This window comes from Dipodomys merriami, unplaced genomic scaffold (assembly GCF_024711535.1).
Source record: "Dipodomys merriami isolate MVZ:Mamm:240054 unplaced genomic scaffold, mDipMer1.0.p SCAF_167, whole genome shotgun sequence".
NCBI lineage: Eukaryota > Metazoa > Chordata > Mammalia > Rodentia > Heteromyidae > Dipodomys > Dipodomys merriami.
In genome coordinates, this window is record NW_027203015.1 from 1,394,103 (window position 1) to 1,419,671 (window position 25,569).

Here is a 25,569-nt window from a genome sequence, read left to right on the forward strand (position 1 = left end):
GCAGCATAGGTCTCTGATAACTGTCTTTCACTTCACTTACACATGTATTAATGTATTAATTTGGTATTTAATATTGGCTCTCATAACTTCTTATTAAGCCTTTGCAGAATAGCTAGTAGAAGTATAGTCCCAAATTCGTATTGTCTCTTGTTTAATTCTTCCGAGATTCAGAGATATTTTAAATAGATATAGCCATCAGAAATTCTCATTTACATAACAGAGTGTTATTCAGAAAATATTTGCTTATGTATCTGTTATCCATTATTTCCAAGACTAGAAACTTTTAAAGTTCCAAATATTATAGGAAGATCTTTGATTCATGTTGAATGGATGTGAGTAGGTTGAGCTGTTGCACACATTCGTGTGTGTGTGTGTGTGTGTGTGTGTGTGTGTGTGTGTGGGTGGGTGGGTGTGCTCACGCACGCGCGCGTCCGCGCATGTATGGGGGGGTTATATGTATCATTGAAATTAAGGACAAGGAACTTTTTTCCTTTTTCTGATATATGCATTATGGTGTTTCTATGTTGGTGGTAAGCTCTGATTTCTTGCTTTTGCCTGATGTGCACATTCCAGCTCAATTTTTCAATTAAACCTTCTTATTTAATTTTGAGCATATAGTGGTCTGATATTGCTTTGTCTTTAATTTGTCATCTAGGATGTTCTTGTCCTCTTTAACTATTAACAGTCAATATAAATTTTACCTCCTGACTGTTTTTCCCCTTTAATTTGCATCTTGAAATAAGAATTATAAGACCTTTGATCTCTGTATTCATGAAAAAAAACATTTTGAATTTTCTGTTTAATGTAATAACACCTGGACACATTTGTTAGCAACAAGATCTTAAAATTTATTTTTTAGTTTTAGTTTAAAAAACCCTCCTCCATGTTTTTAGTATATGGAGACAAACACTTCCTAGTATCAATGATAAGAGTTTTATTCATTAAAATATCAGATAATTCATAATTTTGAATATGTCTAGTGGCAAATGAATACATTTGCTCAATAGATTTGCTTGATAGACCTGTGCACAAACATACCACTCATAAGGGCTGAGAAGGTGGATCAGTTGTAGACAGCTTACCTTGAATGCACAAGACCCTGGGTTTGATTCCTCAGCACCACCTAAGCAGAAAATGGTAGAAGTGGTATTGTGGCTCAAGTGGTAGAGCACTAGACTTGAGCTGAAGGGCTGAGGGATGGCAACCAGGCCCAGATTTCATCACCACCCACAAATTAAATCAATAAATAAAACTCATACTCAAGTACATTAATTTCAAAGATTAATTACCATTTTAGTTAGGGGCAGGGTGCCAAGATATAGCAGACCTTTGTCACAAAGCTTTAAGAAGGATTCAACACCTGACAAGTACTAAAAACAAAAAGTAAAAATTGAGAGCTGACAACAACATATAGTATCGCCACTCAAAGAGAAAGAGGTACTAAGAATGAAATACTTTTTATAACATTTCTTAAGAGATTCTGGTTCTACATTAATTATCATATAATGTGACCTTCAAAAACTCCAGGTGAACCTGAGTCTTAAGGACCTCTACAAAAACTGGAATAGAGAATCATCAACCTGGATTTTTCAAATGGTTTCTGTTAAGGTAGTGTATATACAGATCACCCTTTTATAAGTTGCTAATGAGTTCACTTCTTGTTTGACAATCTCATCACTTTGTTCCCTCTCTGATTTTCCATCCTGTCCCTGTCCACAAGTTTAGCTCATTGTGAATATAATATGTACAGAGTACAACTGCTGCATTGGTTTCCCTTTTCTCCTTGAATTTCTGTGGCACCTTCAATGTCCATAAAAGGATAAACAAGAACAGAAAAACGCCTCTTGTTTCCAATTCATGGAATTCATTTCAATATAAATACCTAGTTTTATGAGAGTGTCAGACTCTGTCCACTCATCCTGAACACTTATACTTCCTGCACCTAGTCATAACTCCCACTGGATTCATAGGTCCACAAAGTAATTCTTTTCACTTTCCACACAGGAAGAACCTGAGTGTCAGAAAGATTAAGTAACTTACTGGAAATACTGGGCTGAGCATATTGACTCAGATCTGAAGATCATAGTTTGAAACTAACTCAGGTTGACATATCCCTTACATGTTTATCTCCAGTTTGAGGCAACCTGGACATCAAAGTAACCCATCCTAGCTACAAGAGTCTGGATATCCAGAGCCACAGAGAGAAGTTGGAAGAGCATCAGCAAATGCTCTTGCCCTATTCTAGGGAGTTGCTTGGTGCCAGCTTAGGGTAGAGCTTCACCAGTGAAGGGGAGTAAAACAGGAGTGGTTATTTTAAAAAGCACTGGTCTGAAGCCACAAAATAAGGACCCCAGTCTGTGTGGACCAAAAAGTCTCTAGCATGAGGTTCTTTTTAAATTAACAGGCACGATTTTAGATTTTTGCAGAGTGGGATGGTGTATAGTTTCAGGCAATGTCTACTATGTCAGGTAATCCAGTCTGCTCTTCCACATGTTACTCAATAGCCAGGTTTCATCACAAACGATTTCAATGATATTCTTAAAATTATACTGTGACTTTTACTTCTAATGAATCAAAATTCTGGCAAATGATTTCTGACTTCCAGATGTTCACACAACATTTCTCATGATCTTTTCTACTAGTTTTGTCTTTATTATTGATGTTTATACTACTTTTTTGTTGTTGTCTTTTGTGTATATACCATTTTTAGGGCTTGAACTCAATGTTTAATGGTCTCTGTTGTATTTTGTGCTCATGGTTTATGACACGCCATTCCTTGAGCCACATCCTCACCTTCTGCTTCCTGCTAGATAATTGGAGATAAGTTTTCACATTTTTGTCTGTTTGAACTGGTATTGAACTAAAATATTCAGGTCTTAGCATCCTGAGTTTGTATGATTCTACACTTGAACAGCTAACACCAAACTTTCCTATACTGTTATTTTAATAATGTGTTAGAAGAAAGTGGAAGTATATTTGTGCTGTGTGCAATTTTCAAATACAAGTTTAAATCAATTTGATATAATATAATTGTTACCAATTTTAAGTGAAATCAAAGAATATTACACATTCCAAAGAAATATAATTGAAAAAGTGCATAATCATTTTTTTTAACATGTAATGGAACTATGAATTTCTTTCACTTTACAATTCATGTTTGATATAACTTTAATTAGCAGACTTCCATGACTAAAAGTAAATATATTAATTTTATACTACAAGAAGCAAAGTTATTATAGTGAAGAATAGATATATCATCATAGCCAGAAGATAAGTTTTTGAGCATTCTCACTATAAAGAAGTGTTACATGCAGAAATTAATGGATATGATGTAGCTTGATCATTAAACAACATATAAATGAATGGGATTACCACTCCATACTTCATAAATGTGTAAAAATTAATTATATAGCTAGGTGCCAGTGGTTCATGCTTGTAACCCTAGCTACTAAGGACGCTGACAAGTGAGAATCATATTTATTTTTTATTTTTTATTGTGAACATAGTGTAGAGAGGGCTTACAATTACATGGGCACGATAATGAGTACATTTCTTATCAAGCATTGCAGCCTCCTCCTTCGTTTACCCTTCACATCCCTTCCCAGCCTCCCCCGCCCGAACACCCAATCCTCCCCCGCCCCACCAAAGTGGTAAAGTTCGTTTTCGACATGACAACTTGTACTTATTGTTGTAACGGGTCCACCTGTATCCTTAAAAGACTTGTTTTTCCCCTTCTCCTCCACAAAATATACCGACATCAAATATAGTGAAAGCAGGGGTTATACTGTGGGGGAGGGACATACAAAGCAACAAAGAAATAATCTTATAAATGTGTTAGAAACAAATGCATAAAAGAAAAAAAAACATTTAAAATACATATCTTGTAATACCTGTTTGGTCAAGTTGGTCAAAATCACTCCATGAGTATTTCTTAAAAGTATATCCAATTTAAGAGGTCAAATACATATTTTGTACTGACAGTCATCTTACAGCAATAACTTACTACATAATTATATGTGTATCTTCTTACCTAACATATACTAAGAGCTGAAAGTGATCTCTTTTATCTAACTTAATGAGGTAAATGCTTTGATTATGATGATGTTATTATTTGACAAATAAAATGTACAGAAGGGTGGTTCCACTGAAATGACAGGACAGAACACTGATAAATAACAACATTGCAACACAGCTCTTTTTAGCCTCACTCTGTCTACATTGGCAAGCAACATTGCAACAGCACACACACACACACACACACACACACACACACACATGTGTACACATGTACACACACATATACATACATGGAAATTCAGGGCTTATTGTACAAAAAAGTTCAAATAAAATATTAGTGATTAGGAAAAATTATAATTTGACTTATTACAAAATAATACATAATCCAGTCACCACGGTTGTTACATTTTACCTGTCTCTCCACATGTGACCACTTAATTTATTTTTAGTTCATTCATTCATTCATTCTTTCATTCATTAGTTTGGTGGTAATACGAGAGCTTGAACTCAGGGCCAGGCTCTGTCCCAGAATTTGTTATTTTTTTTTGTTTTAGTTTTCTCAAGGCTAGCATTTTACTGCTTATACTACAGCGCCATTTCTAGATTTTGTTGGTTACTTTCAAACGAGAATCTAATGGACGTTTTTTGTCTGGTTTCAAAGCACAATCATCAGATATCATCTTTCTGATTAGGTAGGATTAAAGACCTGAGCCACCCGTGTGGCTCCTACTTTTTCCTGTACTTATGTAAGGCACATACTTAGATATTAATTTAAAACTGAGAATATAGAAGCAAGATGTACAGTGATGATATTATCCTGTCAGAAATTCAAGTTAGTAATGTAAATTTCTTCTTAAGACATACACAAAAAATACTTAAGAAGAAATCTGATGATGGTGTGTGTGTGTGTGTGTGTGTGTGTGTGTGTGTGTGTGTGTGTGTGTGTGTGTGTGTGTGTGTGCTGTTGCAATATGTTCCACAAATAAGCACTGTGCAGGGGTGTCCAGCCATTCACAGTTATGTCATGAATATCTGCCTTGAGATATCAACTCATTGACAATGTCTAGGTGTCCACTCTGGGCTTCCAGATGAAGAGGGGTATACTCATTCTCATCCCTAGTATTCATATGAGTGGCCTTTTTGGAAAGTAGTCTCTGCACTGTAGTAAGCTGCAAGACAAGGACTCTACCACTGAGCCACCTTCCCAGCCCAAGGATTAAGATTATTCTCTTTATGTAGCCGACTAAAACGTATTTACTCATTTCTATATATAAATATTATTTCCGTCTCTTTTAAAAAATAAAAAAAATTGTTTGCTCTGTAAATTGATTAGAAGCATGGATTTTGTGGCTAGTTCAGTCATTGCACATCTGTATCTCTTCCTCTTTCTCTTTCATGGTTCTCATAGACAAAATGGTTGCTCCATAATTATCCTAATTTATTTTGCTTTTATATTTTTGGTTGCATCATTTCACTTTCTGCTCTGCCATTTCACAAAACAGCACCACACAAATAGAAAAATCCAGAAGTGGTTCTGAGGCTCAAGTGGTAGAGCACTTGCCTTGATTTGAAGAGCTAAAGTACAGTGCCCAGGCCCAGAGTTCAGGCCCCACAACTAATTTAATAAAAAAAAAATCTAAATACTTGATAATTCTACTAACAGATCTGACTGAAATCAGGTGAATTACACTTTTCCTGTACAATGAAGGAATAGGTCCAGGCTAGGAAATCAGCTAGAGAAGGCAGGCAGATTGTATCTGTGACAAAACTTTATGGAAAATGGAATCGCGGATTACTTACTGGTGATTCACTTGCAGTTGAACCATGATTCTGAACTATTGCTTGCTGATTGTGAACTATTGCTTTGATCATTATATTCTCCAAGAAGAAAAAGTGAAATTTAATTGATAGCAAAGGACTACTAATACATTTTGACTTCTCATTAAGCATCTTCAATCATCAAAATCACCTGAAGACAATAGACAGGACTATTTGTAGATGAAAACAAGTGTCTTTAAAAAAAAGAATTGGGGAGTTCCGGGAAGATGGAGGAGGAGAACCTGGAGTCTAAGTGAGCTCTCCAATAAAAAGCAGATTTAGATTTCCAGTGAACAGTCCTAAGCCAGAGAATTACACGAAGTGTGCCATCACAGGACAGAGAGCTAGGCCAGAGAGGGGAAACCCAGGCAAGGAGACACTTTTGAGCTCTTGCCAGCAGCCGCCGCGGGGGCAGCAGCTGTGGTGACGGTGGGCAAGCACAGGAGCCTACCTGAGCCACAGAGTGTCCAGAACGAAGGAGCCAGACACAGCAGGCGAGCAGATTCTTCTCAACACCAGCAAGAACCGACAAAGAGCGAACATCTTCATCCTGCAGTTTGCAGAACAGAGACGAGCCAGGAAACAAGACTCAGCGTGAGTAGAAGCCTGACATCCTCACTCCTTCTCAGGGAGCAGAGGAGGGAAGGCCACCCCTCCCAGCACCGGAGATCTCCATCTTGCATACCGACAAAGGTCGGAGGAGCTGCTAGCTCCAACTCAGGCCTTCGAATAAAATGATTCATTTAGCAGGTAACAAGAACTTAATGGCAGCGTGACCTGCCAGACCCAGATCCACCCAGTGAAAAGTCACCCAGCTCTGGCGCCAGCCCTTGGAGTGGCTTTCTCCACTGGGTAATCAGAGCCAGAGGCTGCCCCTTCCTCTAGCAGCCTGGGCAATCAATTGAAATTCAGTAAACAGAAACCATGATAATGGCTCCAGGCTGGGCTCTGTGAATTTTCACAAACTAGCCCCAGGGAAAAGCTACTGTTTGTTGAAAGGCCTCAATTCTACCCAGAACCTAGCCTCATCACTGCTTCCCCCTCTTTTCTGATACTCAAAGCAGATTTGCCTCCCAATGAACCAGCCTGGGAAGAGGATCGCCAAATCCTGGGTAAAGCAGAGCATTTTTCTGCCTGTTTGAACAAACTGACAAACCAACCAAGCCACAGGACCACAGGACCACATGCAGACCAGAGAATCCAACAAGAGGCTGGTTACAGACCCAAGGGAGATACAGGACTTTTCCCACTCCTCCAAAAAAAATCAAAGAATTTTTTTTTGTACTTTCTTCTTCTTCTTCTTTTTTTCATTTTTAATATTTGGTACCTTCTATAAATTTTTTTTTGTAAAACTTTTTTTTAAATGTTCAATCTTTGGCTTTTTTGAAAAAAAATTGTTTTCCAGAAACTTTTTTTTTCTCATATAATTTTTATTTTACGAATAAGTGAGTGTGCGTTTTTCTTTCTTTTTTGGTTTTCTTTTTCTTTTTTTTTTGTCTTTTTAAATTATCTTTTTGTTTTTTGCTTAGCTCTACTGAACTTCTCATCTTTTACTTCTTCCTTTCTTATCCTTTTCACCTTCTCCTCTCTTTCGTTCTTCTTTATGTGACTTAATTCTTGTCCCGCACATCCTCAGATAAACCCGGAGTTGACTATTAGACATTACCCACATTGTGTACACCCTTAATCCACAAATTTATCACTGAATTCAAAACCATTAAGACTTAAATTCCTTAATAGCAGTACTACCTCTTAATACCTATATAATATTTGAAGCATTTTTATTTTTAAATTTTTCACATCTCCTTTATATCCCTCCCCTTCTCTCAATAAATTCACCTTCTTATCTAAATAGATTGTTATCGCATCTATATAATGTTATTAATTTTTACCTTTCTATTTTTTCTTGGCTTTTTTTTTCCCGTTCCCTTTCTTCTTTTATTCACTCTCTCTACTTTCATCCTACCCAACCTATTTCCTGCTTTGAGATTAGGACTTAGTTAACTCTCCCTGAGCCTCCCCATATCAATCTATTGCTATTTTTTATCCACATCTCTCCCTAACCCTAATAATTACAGGTCTTCCAAATTCTTCTTTGCGGTTCGTAGCCCATTAACGTATAGTTGTTTGATGTTGAATAGATGGATCTATCGAACTAGATTGTATCTGTAGACTATTGACTGTGCAAATTCAGACTTGGGTTGATGCTTGCCTTAGGATAAGTGTTCTAGCACAAAACTGGTGCTATTTTTATCTCACATGGGCAGAGTAAACCGGAAAAACACAAGAAAAATTGCAAATCCGGTTATCTCAATTCCCAATCTTGATAATCAGGGGACAGAACAGATAATGAATAATCCAGAGGAGAATTCACAAATAGCTCTACAAACACTGCTGGCAACATGATAAATGAAAAGATTGAAAGCATAGAAAGGACTCTGTATGAGCGTGTAGGGAGAGAGAGGAGGCAATCCAAAAGTTCATACAGGAATATCATAAGTGTGAGGAAGCTACTCAAAAACTGATACAGGATTTGCATAAGCAGCTTGAGAATACTCAAAGAGAAAGGCAGGAACGGCATTAGCAGGCTGAGAACACTCAAAGAGAACTACAGGAATTGCACGAACAGGAGGAAGCTAATCAAAGAGTAATACAGGAATTGAGACAGCAGGAAGAGAATACAAAAGATCACTAAAGGCATACATGGAATCCATTAACAAAGAGCTGAAGAAAGTCAGGGATACCACAAAGGGAATGCTCAATGGAACCCAACAGAAGGAATGGGAATGCAAGGAAACCATAACCAAACAACTAAGTTATCTGAGAATAAACACTGAAAATCATATAAAGGAGGTAAAGAAGTTCATACAAGAACTAAAACAAAGCTTCAACAAAGAATTTGAAGCCATCAAAGCTGACTAACTAGAAGCAAAAGAAATAAAAAAACAAAGTAGAAAGTCTTGACAGCAGGTTATACCATGCAGAAGATCGAATCTCAGGGATTGAAGACAGCCTAGATATTATAGCACCTAGAAACAGAAGTTAATGGCCTAGGAAATTTGTTTAACAGGATCCTAGCAGAGAACTTCCCAAACATACAAAAAGATAGGCCTATTCAGATACACGAAGGTTTTAGAACTCCAAACAGACCAGACCAGAATAGGACATCCCACCATCACATCATAATCCAAAGGATTAACACAGACCAAGGAAAAGATCCTTAAAGCTGTCAAGGAAAAAAGATTAATCACCTATAAAGGGAAACCAATTAGAATCACCTCAGATTTCTCAGCAGAGACAATCAAAGCCAAAAGAGCTTGGAATGTTGTATGCCACGCCCTAACAACAAACAACTATCAACCAAGAATACTGTACCCAGCTAAACTCTCCTTCATAATTGAAGGCCAAATAAAAACCTTCCATAACAAAGAAAAATTGAAACAATACATCTCTAGCAAACCAGCCCTACAAAAGATTCTTAAAAATGTCCTACACATAGAAAACCAAGGAGACCACAATAAAGTCCAAGAAACTGCACCTAAACTGAGAATCCAAGAACCATAGAAAGAACCCAGTTTTTGCAGCCCCCAAGAAGGTAGATAACATGGCAGGAACTCCCAAATACCTCTCAGTGCTTTCTCTTAACGTTAACGGACTTAACTCTCCAATTAAGCGACATAGACTGTCTAGTTGGAATAAAAAACAAGATCCTTCTATGTACTGCTTCCAGGAGTCACATCTTGCCCGTAAAAACAAACAAATTTTCAATATTAAAGGTTGGAACAAAATCTACTAAGCAATCAGCCCCCATAAACAGGCGGGAGTTGCAATCCTAATATCAGATAAAATACACTTTAAATTAAAATTCGTGAGAAGAGATAAAGAAGGTTGCTACATATTAATTAAGGGATCTCTCCGTCAAGATGATATTAACTTATAAATATCTACTCGCGAAACAATGGAGCACCCACATTTATGCAAGAAACACTACTTTCCCTCAAACCCCATATAAATCAAAAGACATTAATTGTTGGGGATTTTAACACACCACTCTCTCCACTAGATAGATCAACTCGGCAAAAACTCAACAGAGAAACCACAGACCTAAACAGCTGCATATATCAACTAGACTTAACAGATATCTACCAAATATTTCACCCAGCAGCATTAGAATACACGATTTTCTCAGCAGCATAAGAATCATTTTCCAAAATAGACCACATTTTAGGACACAAAGCAGACTTGTCTAAATTCAGAAACATTGAAATTATACCTTGCATTCTCTCAGGCCACAAGGGAATAAAATTAGAATTCAACACCAAATGCCACCAAAGAAAGTCTGGTATCACATGGAGACTGAACAACTCACTGCTGAATCACAAGTTGGTCATGGAAGAGATTAGAAAGGAAATTCAAATGTTCATGCTATTCAACAAAAATGAGCACACAAATAACCAGCTCCTCTGGGACACAGCAGTACTCAGAGGCCATTTTATAGCTCTGAACTCCTACATCATCAAATTGGAGAGATCTGAAACCAACAAAGTAGTGACACATTTAACCCTCCATGAAAAAGGAGCAAGATAAACCCCAATCCAGTAGATGGAAAGAAATAATTAAAATTAAATCAGAATTAAATGAATTAGAATACAAAAGAACTTTAGAAAGAATCAATGAAACAAAGAGTTGGTTCTTCGAAAAAATTAACAAAATTGACATACCCTTAGCAAATCTATCAGAAAAAAAAGAGAATACACCCAAATAAATAAACTCCGAGATGAGAATGGAAACATCACCATAGAAACAACCAAGATTCAGAACATTATAGGAGAATACTTCTCAAAACTTTATGCTAATAAGTTTGAGAACTTGACAGAAATGGACCTTTTCCTAGAAAATATTGACATCCCAAAACTAAACCAAGATGAATTCAATCAGTTTAACAAGCCCATATCAAGCATTGAATTAGAAACAGCAATAAGAGTCCTTCCAGCTAAGAAAAGTCCAGGACCAGATGGTTTTTCAGCGGAATTCTACAAGGCCTTCAAAGCAGAGATCACACCAATTCTCCTCCAAATCTTCAATAAAATTGAAAGAGAAAGTTCACTACCAAGCACATTCTAGTAAGCCAGCATAACCCTCATCCCAGGCACTCATCAAAGAAAGAGAACTATAGACCCATTTCTTTGATGAACATTGATGCAAAACTTATCAACAAAATTTTGCCCAATCGACTTCAAAAATTCATCCAAAAAATCATACACCACGATCAAACATGATTCATTTCAGGGATGCAAAGCTGGTTCAATATATGCAAACCAATTAATATTATTCATCACATCAACAGTAGCAAGGAGAAGAACCACATGGATATCTCAATAGATGCAGAAAAAGCATTCGACAAGATCCAACACCCCTTTATGATGAAGGTTTTGGAAAAATTAGGAATCCATGGAACATTCCTCAACACAACAAAGACTGTATATGACAAACCTACAGCCAGCATTATACATAATGGTGAAAAATTAAAGCCATTTCTTCTTAACTCAGGAACAAGACAAGGATGTCCACTCTCTCCACTTCTCTTCTAGCTACAGCAGTAAAACAATATGCAGACATAAAGGGTATCCAAATAGGGAAAGAAGAATAAAACTTTCCCTCTTTGCAGACAACATGATCTTGTATTTAAAGAATCCCATAGACTCCACTCCAAAATTACTCAAATTGATTCAAATCTTTGGCAAAGTAGAAAGGTATAAAATTAATCCCCCAAAATCAATGGCTTTCCTGTATGCCAGCAATGAGGAAAGTGTGGCTGAAATTAGGAAAATAATTCCATTTGTAATAGCCCAACAAAAAATAAAATACCTAGGAATTAACTTTACTAAAGAAGTGAAGGACCTCTATGATGAAAACTTCAAAATCTTGAAAAAGGAAATCAACACAGAACTTAAAAAATGGCAAAATCTCCCATGCTCCTGGATTGGAATGATTAACATCATGAAACTGGCAATACTTCCCAAGGTTATCTACAAATTCAACACGATACCTATCAAAATTCCAACCTCATTCTTCAAGGAAATAGAAGAGGCAATCCAAAAATTCATATGGAACAATAAAAGACCACAAATAGCAAAAACGCTCATCAACGGAAAGAACACTGCTGGAGGAATATCAATACCAAATTTCAAACTCTACTATAAAGCCATAGTAATCAAAACAGCTTGGTTTTGGCATAAGAACAGACTTCAGGACCAATGGAATAGAATTGAAAACCCATAAATGAACCTACAGACATATAGCCATCTAATCTTCGATAAGGGAGCTAAAAAATAGAATGGAAGAAGGACAGCCTCTTCAGTAAGTGGTGCTGGCAAAATTGGTTAATTACTTGTAGAAAACTAAAGCTAGATCCTTATATATCACCCTGCACCAGAATCAACTCAAAATGGATCAAAGACCTCAAAGTCAATGCAGACACTCTGAAAACATTACAGGATGGAATAGGAGAAACCCTAGGTCTCCTTGGCTCAGGCCGAATTTTTCTTAATAGAGACCTGGAAACACAACAAATCAAAGAAAGGTTGGACAAATGGGATTGCATGAAGTTGCAGAGCTTCTGCATGGCAAAGGACATAGCTAGCAAGATCAACAGAAAGCCCACGGATTGGGAGAAGATCTTCACTAGCCATACAACAGACAAGGGTCTCATATCTAAAATATACTTGGAACTCAAAAAATTAAATCCCCCAACAACAAATCCTCAAAGAAACAACTGCCCATTAAATAAGTGGGCGAAAGCCTTAAAGAGAAACTTCTCTGAATAAGAAAGAAGGATTTCCAATAGACAAATGAAGAAATGCTCAACATCCCTGGCCATAAAAGAAATGCAAATCAAAACAACATTGAGATAACACCTCACCCCAGTTAGAATGGCAAAAATCAAGAACTCTAACAACAACAGATGCTGGAGGGGATGTGGACAGAAGGGAACCTTACTTTATTGTTGGTGGGAATGTAAACTTGTTCAACCACTTTGGAAAGCAGTATGGAGGTTCCTCAAAAACTTCACATAGAGCTCCCCTATGACCCAGCAATCCCACTTTTGGGCATTTACCCAAATGTTTACGAACAAGACCACAATAAATTTACCTGCACAACTATGATTATTGCAGCATTATTTATCATAGCTAAGATATGGAACCAACCCAGATGCCCCTCAGTAGATGAATGGATCAAGAAAATGTGGTATATATACACAATGGAATTCTATGCCTCCATCAGAAAGAATGACATTTCCCCATTTGTTAGGAAATGGAAAGACTTGGAAATATTTATATTAAGTGAAGTAAGCCAAGCTCAAATAAACATAGGTCCCATGGTTTCCCTTATTTTCAATATCTAGTATATGTATGAGTCAAGCAGAGATCAGATAGTGTGATGTTAGGAAAATGAACCCTTAGATATATATTTAAAAGTTTTTTTTTCTTTCATGCATTTGTTTCTAACGCATATAAAAGATTATTTCTTTGTTGCTTTGTATGTCCCTCCCCTACAGTATAACCCTTGCTTTCACTCTATTTGATGTTGGTATAATTTGAGGAGGGGATGGGGAAAAACAATTCGTTTAATTAAGGATACAGATGGATCAGGTGCAACAATGAGAAGTACATGTTGTCATGTCGAAAATGAACTTTACAACTTTGCTGTGGGTGGAGGATTGGGTGGGAGGCAGGGGGAGGCTGGGAAGGGATGTGAAGTGTAAACAAAGAGGAGGCTACAATGCTTGATAAGAAATGTACTCATTATCTTGCCCATGTAATTGTTACCCATCTGTACAGTATGTTCACAATAAAAATTTTTAAAAAATTCAGAGTTGTATAGTATTTTAAAAAAAAGAATTTAGGTAGTCATACAAAGGACTTCTATTTTACTACTGCATTATACATTTTTTCTAATGTTGGATACCAACATTAGAAAGCTATTAGAAAGCTCTTAAAGCCTTTATGTTGAATAGTGAGTTCTTTTACACTATAATATGGTATTTCCCAAATCATTGACATAGAAGGCATTGTTTCCTATTTTCTCATTCCTAGAATAAGCTACACATGAAGACCCCACTGGTCCTCATTTTCAGCCTGTACTTTTGAATACTGAGGAAAATCTTTCCTCTGCTCTCTATCAATTCCCTACTATGCAGTTCGAATAATTTAAAATAGTAAAAATGGAAAAAGAGAAAATAAATCATGGTGAAAAAACATATGCAGGAAATTCACCAGATTTTTCTGACCAGTTCAACCATTGTGAACTCTTGGTGAAATATGTGGACATCTCATTCCCACTTGCACTCAAAGTCCCTGGTTAGGAAATTTTGACGAAGACAAGGAAGAAGATGAAAAAGTGAGAAATGGTATCAATTGCAAGAAAAAAAATATGGTGTAGGATCCAAGCCAATTTATTCTTTGGGATGTTGAAATTAATTGGCTTACTACGGTGTGTAGACTACTTTCCAAAAAGGCCACTCAGATGAATACTAGGCATGAGGATGAATATAACCCTCTTCATTGGTAAGCCTAGAGTGGACACTTAGACATTGTCTATGAGTTGGTAGCGCAAGGCAGATATTCATGCAATAACTCTGAATGGCTGACAACCCTGCACAGTGCTTATATGTACAATAATATTAGAGTGGCTTCTTTCTTAATTCATCATGATGCAGATACCAATACCCAAAATAAGGCCTCTTGACTGCCCTGCATCTTGCTGCTGGGAATAGAAATAGAAAAGATACTCTCTTGAACCATTATATCAAACCAGGTCTGAAGAAAAACTTGGAAGAAACTGCATTTAATATTGCCATAGGATAAGTATGTATCACTACCTCTTTGAAGTTGTGGAAGGCTGTACAAATTGTTCTCCTAAGTCATAATGGTTTGGTTACGTTTCTTAAATTTCAAAAATGCCAGTCCATCATTTGTGTCCCTTAATTTTTTTTCACAATACAAAGTAACAGCAGAATCTTACTTTAAAAATTCATGGATTCCATGGTATTCTTCCAAGTGAATTGCCTGACTTTGATGTCAAAATGTATTCAAGAGTTGTTTGTATATATCTATAATGATTTCTGCAGTTTGTGATTTTTTTAAATCAGAAATAATTTTAACTTATCTGTTGAAATGAATAGTATAGAAACTAAAGTTTTTCCTCGTAGTTTTCTGAAAAAAGTATATCTATGTTTGTATAATATACATAATCTATTTCATTCGCTCCTAGATATAATACTTGGAATTCTACATTGTTATATAATGTATAGGTTCATTAATAAATGTGTCCTTTCAGATTGCATTCCATATAGAAGAAGTTTAAGATTTCTTTTTTTTCCTAGGTCCTTATATTATTTTATTTCTTTGGGATAAAATTACAATGTTATCTAATTTCAATTTTTGTAAAGGTTATGCTATGTAAAGGCCTTTCTAAGGTGAAGAATTAATACACTGATGTCAAACTAACCTTTAGTTCTATAAATTACATGTATTTTTACACTTGTTTTTTGGTAATTAACTTTTTAATAACTGTTTTTCATTTCTTGCATCAGAATAATGATAATTATGGAATACTTCACAAATTTTCATATCATCTTTGTGCAAGTGCCATGTTAAACTCTGTATTGTAATTTGGGTAGACCTGCTTCTGAAGCATGCAGTACCCTCTAAATTTAAGTACTTAATGTTTCAATCTTTATACAGGCATATATCCATGGTTCCCTATTTGTAACAAGGAACTCTTAATGTTCCTAAAAATGCTATTGATCTTATTTCTCTAAAATTCTGTGTATAGTGGAAAAAACATATCGTTTGGTCAATTACTCACATTTACAATTTTTTTCAGTGTCTATTTTGTCATTTTCATTTTAAATTTGATCATACTTTGAAACCTTTTCAACTAAGTCCAAAGGTGATGGCTTTTCAGGTACTTATTTATCAACTCAGTTAGCTTTGTAAAGCTAATGGATTCAAAGTAAGCCTTACTTAAGAGCTACTTCTAAACTTCTGCAGCTTAAAATTTCCCAAATGAGGTCTTGCTGGGACAAATGTCTACCTGAACGTTTACCCTTCTTCCATGTAGGAACAGACCAACCAGAATATCTTACCCTGACAGCATAGATTGTCTTACTGGAACAAAACTAATCTTAGTTACAAGGGATCATAGAGAGATGAACAGTTCAGACAGAATTGTTCAGAATGGAAGGTATTTTATCAAAATATAATTGTTTATTATACTTATCATTTCAAAAGTAGCTAAAGCCAAGAAGGTGAAAAAATTGTTCATATGCATGATTACCTACTGTTCTAGCCTGTCTATCATCCAACCTGGCAGGAATTTACACTACTGACTTTCTATCACCAAATATTTCCATAGCTCCTGGAGAAGACCATATGTTTTTCCTTGATATTAGGCCTTAAATTGGTAATGTTTTAATCATAGTTTTTCCTCTTAGCTCTAGGCTGTAAATCTACAAATGTTAAAGCTTTAAGTCTAACTCTACCAAAAACTGAGGTAGAGATAAACGAATAATACTTTAAAACAGAGTTTCTTTTGATTCCCTAACCACAACACAATAATGCAAAACAATTTTTATTTTATATATGCTTATATATTTTATATTTATATGTGCTGATTTTAAATTTCACACAGTGAATCTTTCTACAAAATAATTGAAGACTCATCTCAATTTCTCATTTCCTACATTATTTCAGGACCCCAATTCCTTACAAGAATTAGCAGAAATCAATTGTGAAATGCAAGGCAACTTAAAATGAAAGATGAGATCACAAAATCTGAGAGAAAGTACTGTAATATGAGTGAACAAAATCACAAATGAACACGATTATTTTTAGTACTCCTCTCCTAATGATTAATGAAAGATTTCAGTGCAGCCAAAAAAATAGTTTCTGTAGGGCTGGGAAGGTGGCTCAGTGGTAGAGCACTTGCCTTGCATGCCTGAGGCCCTGTGTTCGATTCCTCAGCACCACATAAGCAAAAAGAAAAAAGCCGGAAGTGGCGCTGTGGCTCAAGTGGTAGAGCGCTAGCCTTGAGCTGAAGAGCTGAGGGACAGTGCCCAGGCCCAGAGTTTAGGCCCCACGACTGGACAACCTCCCCCCAAAATAGTTTCTGTAATAATAGATACATAATTGGTCTACCAAGGCTAGGAATACTTGATTTAAAGGTCAAATATAATTTAGAATAGCATTAACTGGGAAGATCCTTAGTGGTTCAAAACACTGGTAGTTCAGTAAAACTAGGTTCTGTAGTGTAAAAATGTTGTCATTCTCAAACCAATGATAACCTACATTTTATCTCCCTAACGTATATTCATTTTCAAATAAACTATTTAAAATCACATTTGCCAAAATAACCTTGACAAGTAGATGATAGTGAGTTTACAAGGTTTTCAAGTGTAGGGAGCAAGTTACAATAGAGTTGATTTACCTACCCAGCACTAATACCAAACAAGTTAAACCATTCATTAAAGTGTAGAAATAGGACCCCTCACCATTTGTGTTGTTTAGTAGGTGCCTTCCAGAAATGTGTTAAATGGATCAGCCTCCCATATTTCAAACACAAATATTAGCTAACAAAGTAAATTTCATCAAATAAGAAGGTACATTTTAAAAAGTCACTAATAGCTGCCTTATCATGTGTTGGTTTATGTTTTCCCTATCTGTCTAACATAGTAAGAAATATGATTTTAAGTCTTGAATATGGGTACTGATGAGAGATGTGATAAACAAAATCTGTCTTCTATTTCTGTCATATTCCTCTAAGAAGTAAATTTTAGTTTTCTTCTTTTTCCAAAACTTATAGGTAGTAGAAAAAATTATCCTATGTAAAATAAAATAATCACACACCATTATCCAAAGCTATTTATAAAAATTGGTAGTTAGGAATAAATTATAAGCCATTTTTAAACTTTCTTATTGATTAAAGATTAATCTTCCAAATGAATGAGAATAAAATCATGTCTAAGTGCTTAACATCTCCAGTCTTGCAAATTGTTATTGCAGATGAATGAATTATGGAAATATAAGCTGACAACAGTTCAAGTGTATGTGGGAGTGAAACTCCATGGAATGCATATAAACCTTTCAAAGTATTAACAGGCAGTTTAACAGAATGACTATCAGGAAATTGAAACCAGAGAGGAACAATAGTCAAGAAATAGAACGAATGAAAAATAGAACAAGGGGCAAGTACAGCTAGAATACTCAATGTACATATGTAATAAAGGAAGTGCTAAATCTGAACTCAATCTTGGAGAAAGGGTTGGTTGAGGTTGATAGAAGGAGTGACTCTGATCCAGGAGCATTGGACAATTAGATGGACATATTTAATTGTAACACACTTGCACAACCTTTTGAAATTCACTTAAAAACAACAATAAAAACACACAAAAATCACAACCAAACAGCAATCTCTAGAGAGTATGAATATGACCTCTCAAAATTTTAAGCTGTTAATGAGGGGCGGTCTTTGGAAAAGCAAAGAAAGCTGTTCAAAGAGGGAAGCTTGGGGTAGGGGAGAATTTTGAACAGATTTAAAAAGATTGTCTAAGGTTATAAATCACCTATAGCTACTGCAAATATTTTCTTCTGCGAGTGCTCTTTGTCTGAACTGGATACTCCAGTCCTGAGGCACACTTGATAGCTTGTGAAGAAGAATGGAAGAAGCAAGATCAAGAACCTATTACTCCACTGGAGAGAAAATAGTCCTCTATGTTTCCTCTCAATCTCTTCACTACTCCATTTTCATACTTTTAATAACGTCATGTGATTTTGAATTTTCTTTCCTTCTTTGTTCTCACAAAGTAATTGTTCAAAATAATTCATTAAATATTATTTGCCATTATTTTCTATCATGCTGTTCACTTGTTCATGCGAGTCCATTAAACTTCCCCTTTTCATTTGGTTGCCACGAAAACCCAACAGCTATGTTAATGAGGACCAACACTACTGCAAAACTTTGTCTCCAAAAATCCAGTCGAAGAACCTATAATCACAACTATTTGGCTATATTTTTTTTTCATTTTTCTTTTACCTTGAAATTTTCTTGTGTCTAAAGTGCCCACAAAAATAAGTACTCAACCACTTTTTGGTTCAATCACTTCTAACCTCAACGATATATTTTGCTAAAAAGATATTTAGAGGAAACCTAAGAATACTCCACTATTATCGTCTCTCTTAAGACTTTTATCTTCTCTCTTAAGACTCTCCTTAGATACCATATCAGGAACAGTGAAGTTATTCTTTGCAAAATTATTTAAATAGATTATTTTCCTCTTGGTCTTGTATTTGCTCAACATGATATATGGAGAAGAATAGAGTTAAATCACCGATTCCTTGGATGACATTGTCTGTTACAAAGGACAATACTTCTATGTCCTACTTCTATCTCCCCCTCTTAGCTCTTGCTTGATTTCCAATTAATCACAACTTCTTGGCTTCAAGTCTAGTGAAGCTGAAGGACTATAAGACGTCCCCCACTGCTACATCTTCATGGTTTCTCTTTGAAAACTCTTTTACTTGGAGGTGGAATTTATTGTCATGTCTTCATTCAATTTGTTCTTCATTATACTGAGCCAAATAGGCTCTGTAAAATCTCTTTAGGTATCAAAAACATTAAGACAATCTATATCAAAAAGTTTGGGTCCCCTCCATTGCTGAAACCAAAATGCTTAGCTAGGGTTTCTAATAACGTGTTTTCTTACCTTTTCAATTTGCTCAATTCTTTTCTGATCCCCAAACTTTCTGGCTTATGTAAAAAAAGAAGTCTTCACTATCTCATGTTAATAAGGATATTATATTTTTTAAGCTACTATGAAATGTGAAATCACTGGTTTGAAGTATCCAATCAGATTTTTTTCTGTGTTTCAGTGCTTCACATGCAAAGACATTGTGGAAAGTATTAAAACAGAAAAGTGTAAACTCAATACGTTGTTTCATTGTGAAGGGCACTTTCTCCCTAAATATTTTGACTCAAATTATCTTTTTAAGGGAATTACTTTTTAGTAATTAAAGGTCAATTCACAAATTTTGATGTCTTATTTAAAAAAAAAAGCTTTGAATTTAAATTCGATTACAACCTTGTTTCACTCAGTAAGAATATATTTCCTGGGTAAGGACAATTCTCATGGGAACCTACAGGATTTACAGCAAGGTTTGTGAGGTTTGTTTGTTTACTGTGAAAATGAGCCATCTTACCCACATTGCTCCTTCTCAGCTAAGTCTCCATGAATTTCTTTGCATGAAAGCCTATTTTCTCAGGCAATTTTAAATTTTCTTAATAGGCTAAGTTAAAATTTTGAACAATTAACATTTACCTGTCATAATTTTAAAACTCTTTTGAAATTCCTTTATCAGAATCGCGAATTTACCAATCCTAATTCCACCTTTACCATCAAAAACAGTTAACATGTTGTTTTCATGATATAGTACCCATGAAAGTATTATTTTCCAGTGACTTTGTTATGCTTATATATGAACATGATGCTGAGCAAAATGAACTCTAAGATATGGAAAGAGATATTTATTTGCAGTTGTTTTTAATGTACTATGTGATTTCTATTTTCCTTGGGTTTTTCCCCTATGGTTTATCTCCTACTGTGTTTGATTTTGGTACCCTGTGTATTGTGTATACATTTACCTTAATTAGGGAAGGGAAGAGGAAGAACAAAATGGCGAGATAAAGGAGAAAAGGAAAACCAATGCAATAGCAATACTCAGAAGACAATATGTTGGAAATGTACATTACAACTTGTGAGGGGTATTGGGGTGAAGTAAAACTGTGAGAAAAATGAGAGAGGGGATAATAAGTTTGAAAAGTTATGTATTCACTGACTTACAATTGCTAAACCACTGCACATCACTTTCACATTAAAATTAAATTAAAAAAAAACAGCATGAAATAAAATTTCACTGTATTGGTATAGTAAATATTGTTCTTTATGTAGTAACTTTTAAAAAAAATCAGTACTATTTGGCATCTAATTTGAATGAATTACCCCTTCTTAATGGGAGGGCCACCAACTTGAATGTTATCCAACTAGACAATTTTTTCACAATATACTTGCCAATATTTTCAAAAAAGAATTAACTAGTACTTTCTCATATTAAAACCGAAAACCGTTTAATTCTATGGAAACCCATAACTTTTAAAAGTAAATAAGTTTTTAAGAGGAAAGAAGATGTATGTTCTTCAAAATTCCTATGACTAATAATTACTCACTTTAAAATTCTGAACATTCCATACCTGAGAGATTCAAAATAGTACCTGTTTCCATGTTATGTAATTCTGCAATAGATGCATTTTCCAATGGGGTGTTACAGATTGAGAAGTGAACAGAAAAATAGCCACATTCTGGTATAGGATAAAACTGTAAAGCGTCGGTTATAATTAATTCTTCAAGAGTAAGCAATTGTTTATCAGATTAAGCTATTATTTCTATGACCATCAATCCCATAATTTATGCCATAAAGTCATCCTAGACCAACAGTTTTCAACTTGTAGGGTGCACCTCAAAATTCCCTTAATTCACATCACAAGTAGCTTATCTCTATTGGGAAAAATACTACACCTCTGCTAATGTGATGCCCTCCGTGTTCTGGACAGAACACCACAATAAACTGGGTTGCAACATTTTTCCTCACCTGGTATTCTTGCAAATATTATTTATATTTATACTTTTTTAAGTATCATAGATATTCAGCATGCTAAGATCGGAAGATTACAGTTCAAAGCCCATGAGGCAGGAAGGTTCCCTAGATTCTTATCTCCAATAAACTTCTCAGTAAAAGCCAGACACAAGTGGTACTGAGGTTGAAGTGTTAGGGCACAAGCCTTGAGCTTAACAGGCTCAGAGACAGTGTCCAGGTCCAGAGTTCAAGCCCCATGAAAAAGCAATAAAACAAAAACAAAAATAAAAACAAACCCCAAACCTAGCATTTTTCTCACTGTATACAGAGGCACGTAATTAAGGAAATTGCTTCTTGTGTTACATACAGGTAGAAGAAAGAAGATGTCACACAATTATTCTCTTCATACCATGTTATATTAAAGTCTCAAAAAATTGCTTTTTCTAAATTTATAAATTAGTATCATCAATTTGTTGGCAACTCGGTCTACATTATTCATATTATCATTTTCTACATGAGCAGTTAGAATTATCTATTAACTGAGTTCTAATTATAACTCTCTTGAAACAATATGCTAGGCAAATAGAATGCAAGAAACATTTATAAATTTGTCAATTAAACCCTCTACCTAAAAAAAATTGTAGTATCCTATAGAATATGAAATTACAAACGAAACCAAAGTATTTTTTAAGTCTTAACTCTAATTTAGCAAGAGCTATAAAGACCTACATTAAATGAACTTTGCTATTCCTCCAGGCTTAAGCTTTTGTAATCCTTCATCCTTTCCTTGGAACCTAACAGAATGATTATTACTTACTTTTTCAAATTTTGGATGGGAATCATGAACCATTTTGCATCTATGAATGTTCTGTAATGAAGAGAGCATTTAAAACACAACTGAGGGTTATATACCAGTTGCATTTCAATAGAAAACTTGGCTTTTCAAACCATAATGAAGAAATTAGCCCAAACTTCCAACAGTGCATTCCTATCTTGTTTGGTTTGTTTTATTAAGACAAAATTATACTACCTGCTTCAGGGAAGGTATCAGTAATAATTACAGTCTCTAATCTCCTGTCAGTCTGAGTGCTCGAATTCAAGGCTTGTATCACATTGCCCCACCATAGTTTCTTTCTTTATTTACTTATTTGTTTGTTTGTTTATTTTTGGGTCCGGTAATGGGGCCTGAACTCTGGGCCTGGGTGCTGTCCCTTAGCTCTTCAGCTCAAAGCTAGCGCTCTACCACTTAAGCCACAAAGCCACTTCCAGCTTTTTTCTTTTTGCTTATGTGGTGCTGAGGAATCAAACCCAGGGCTACATGAATGCAAGCCAAGCTCTCTACCACTGAGCCACATTCCCAGCCCCTTCTTGGTTTATTTAATCTAGATACAGATTAGCAATTCTGAACTTCTCCAGTGATATTATCCACTGGACTTCTCAGACTGTTCATGTACTATCTTCAAAGATGTTCTAACATTTGACACAGGGTATGAACATTTTCAATGCATCTGCCGGGTCTCTGATTCATTCCTCCATAGATCCAATCCCTTTAATATTGATTACTTGACTCTCTTACTATCTCTGGTCTTTACCTATGTAATATTCTCAAACTTTTTTGAAGAAAGTTCATTTGAGGATTTTCTCATTTTAAAAATTATTACTTGATTCTAGTTTTACTCAGGAAATCTTTTCTATTGTTTTCTAACTTTTCTACATATTGTGAGAGTTGCTTCAGAGGCACATATAAGGGCCTCTGTGTGTATGTGTATGTTTACATGTATGTTTGCAAAAGCCTCAAGCTCTTATTCATCATTCTTGCTCATGACTGTTATTCAATCACCTAAGCCATTCTTCCAATCCAGCTTTTGGCTGGTTAATTATAGATAGTGTCTCAAACACTGTTCTGCCCAGGCTGGATGCAAACTGAACTTCCGAGACTCCTTTACATTCTTAGGTTTCATTTATCCAGTAGAATCAACTTTTAAACTACAAACATTTTTTGAGTGTAAAGTCTAAGCTGTAGTCCAGATTTTTAACTCAAGATTTCATATAAAGATAGATGAATATACAAATTACATATGCTGAGTGTACACTGTTAGAAATGTGATCCTAAGCTGGGTGGTGTTGAGATCTGAGGATTGGAGTTCAAAGCCAGCCCCGGTAGGAAAGTCATGGAGACTCTTTTCTCCAATTTACTGCAAGAAAACTGGAAACGGCACTGTGGCTCAAGTGGTAGAGCATTAGCCTTGAGCTGAATAGCAGAGGGACAGTGCCCAGGCCCAGAGTTCAAGTGCCACGACCACCACCAACAAAAATATATAAGTAAAGGAAAGAAAAAAATGTGATCTTATCCACCAGTTCATGGCTAGTATAATGTTGCTCCTAAAATCTCTCCACCAACCATTATACATTGTGCCATTTCAAGTCCTCTGTGGTGTATATTGGAGTATCCTGAAGAGTTCTTGTACCAGGGTCTGGGTTTTAATCATCATTATAGAGTGGCTTTGCAATGCTACCTCCTGGGCTATTCTGTAGGCCAGGGTACTGCCTTTACTCACAGCATCTTTAGGTTTTTGATGTCTAGGGCAATGAACAATGGCTAACTTAGGCAGCCAAAGAGCAGTAATTAAAGCCAAGATTCCATCTTTATTTTTGATGGTTTTTCCTTCAGATGTCAGTAATCATCTTTCTTTGTAAATAGCTCTGTGTACATGAGCCGTTGCAAATGCATATGGACTGTAAGTGTACACAGTTAGCCTTTTGTCCTTTCCCAGTGTTAGAGCTTGGGTCAGGGCTATTAACTTGACTCTCTGTGTTGATATGGCTACTGGTAGAGGTTCAGCCCAGACCACATCAGTCTCAGTCACTACTGCCACTCCCGCATAATTCTCCCTGATGAATAAAGCTGCTTTCATCTGTAAACCACACGAGTTCAGCATCCAGCAATGGCTGGACCCTTAAGTCCTCTTGGATGTTATGGACTTGTGCCAGGATTTCTGAGCAGTTATGTAGTGGCATGTTTAGATCCTGATCTGGTAGGATGGAGAGCCGAGGGAGCCTGGAAATTGATTCTGAGAGGGTTGAGTAGCATTCCTTGGTAATGGGTTATTTGGGTATTGCTGAGTCACCGATCTGGTGGTTGCTTTAACACACCATCAATAGTGTGGGGGTGGTCACATACAGTTCTTTTCCCATGGTTAATTTATCTGTGTATTTTACCATCAGGGCAGTAGCCGCTATCATTCTCAGACATGGTGTCCATCCTACTGTTACTGAGTCTAATTTCTTTAACAAGTAGGCTACTGGTTTTCTTCATGGGCCCAAATATTGGGTTAGGACTCCTTTTGCTATTCCATTATGTTCATCCACATATAAATAAAAGGGTTTACTGGCATTAGGGAGTTCCAACACTGGGGCTTATAATAAGGCACTTTTTATCTGTTCAAAGGCTCATTCAGCTTCCTCTGTCCATTGAAACAGTTGCTTCTCCTTGTAAAGAGGTTTAGCCAGCTCTGCAAACCCTTGGATTCACAGATGGCAAAAGGTGGCAGAACCCAAAAACACCCTTACTTGGTGCTGTGACCGTGGTGTTGGAATTTTGAAGGACAGTTTATTTTCTGTCTTTGGTGAGACATCGCTGCCCCCATTTCAATAAATAGCCCAGGTAAGTTACCTCTGATTTGCAGGTTTGTGCTTTCTTGACCCATGCTCATTAACCAAGGTTTCCCAATATCTGGGGTAAATCTTCTGTTCCGTGGATGCATTCTCTTTCAGTTGCACCAGCAGTTAATAAGTCACCCACATATTGCAACAAAGTCAGACCAGGGTGGCTTCCCCTAAACTCACCAAGTCCTCATGCAAAGCTTTGTCAAAGAGTGTCGGTGAGTTTTTGAATCCTTGAATGAGTCTTGTCCAGATCCATTGACACCTCCTTTGACATCTGTCCGCTCAAAGGCAAAGGGAACTTGATTTTTGGGCACCAAGGGTAGGCTGAAACAGGCATCTTTCAAATCTAATACAATGTACCACTGCCTATATTGATGCA

General features: G+C 36.0%; 1 pseudogene; it reads right to left on the reverse strand.

The window, feature by feature from the left end:
• Positions 1–15,437: 15,437 nt before the first annotated feature.
• LOC138828906 (U6 spliceosomal RNA) lies at positions 15,438–15,534 on the reverse strand (annotated as a pseudogene).
• Positions 15,535–25,569: the final 10,035 nt, after the last annotated feature.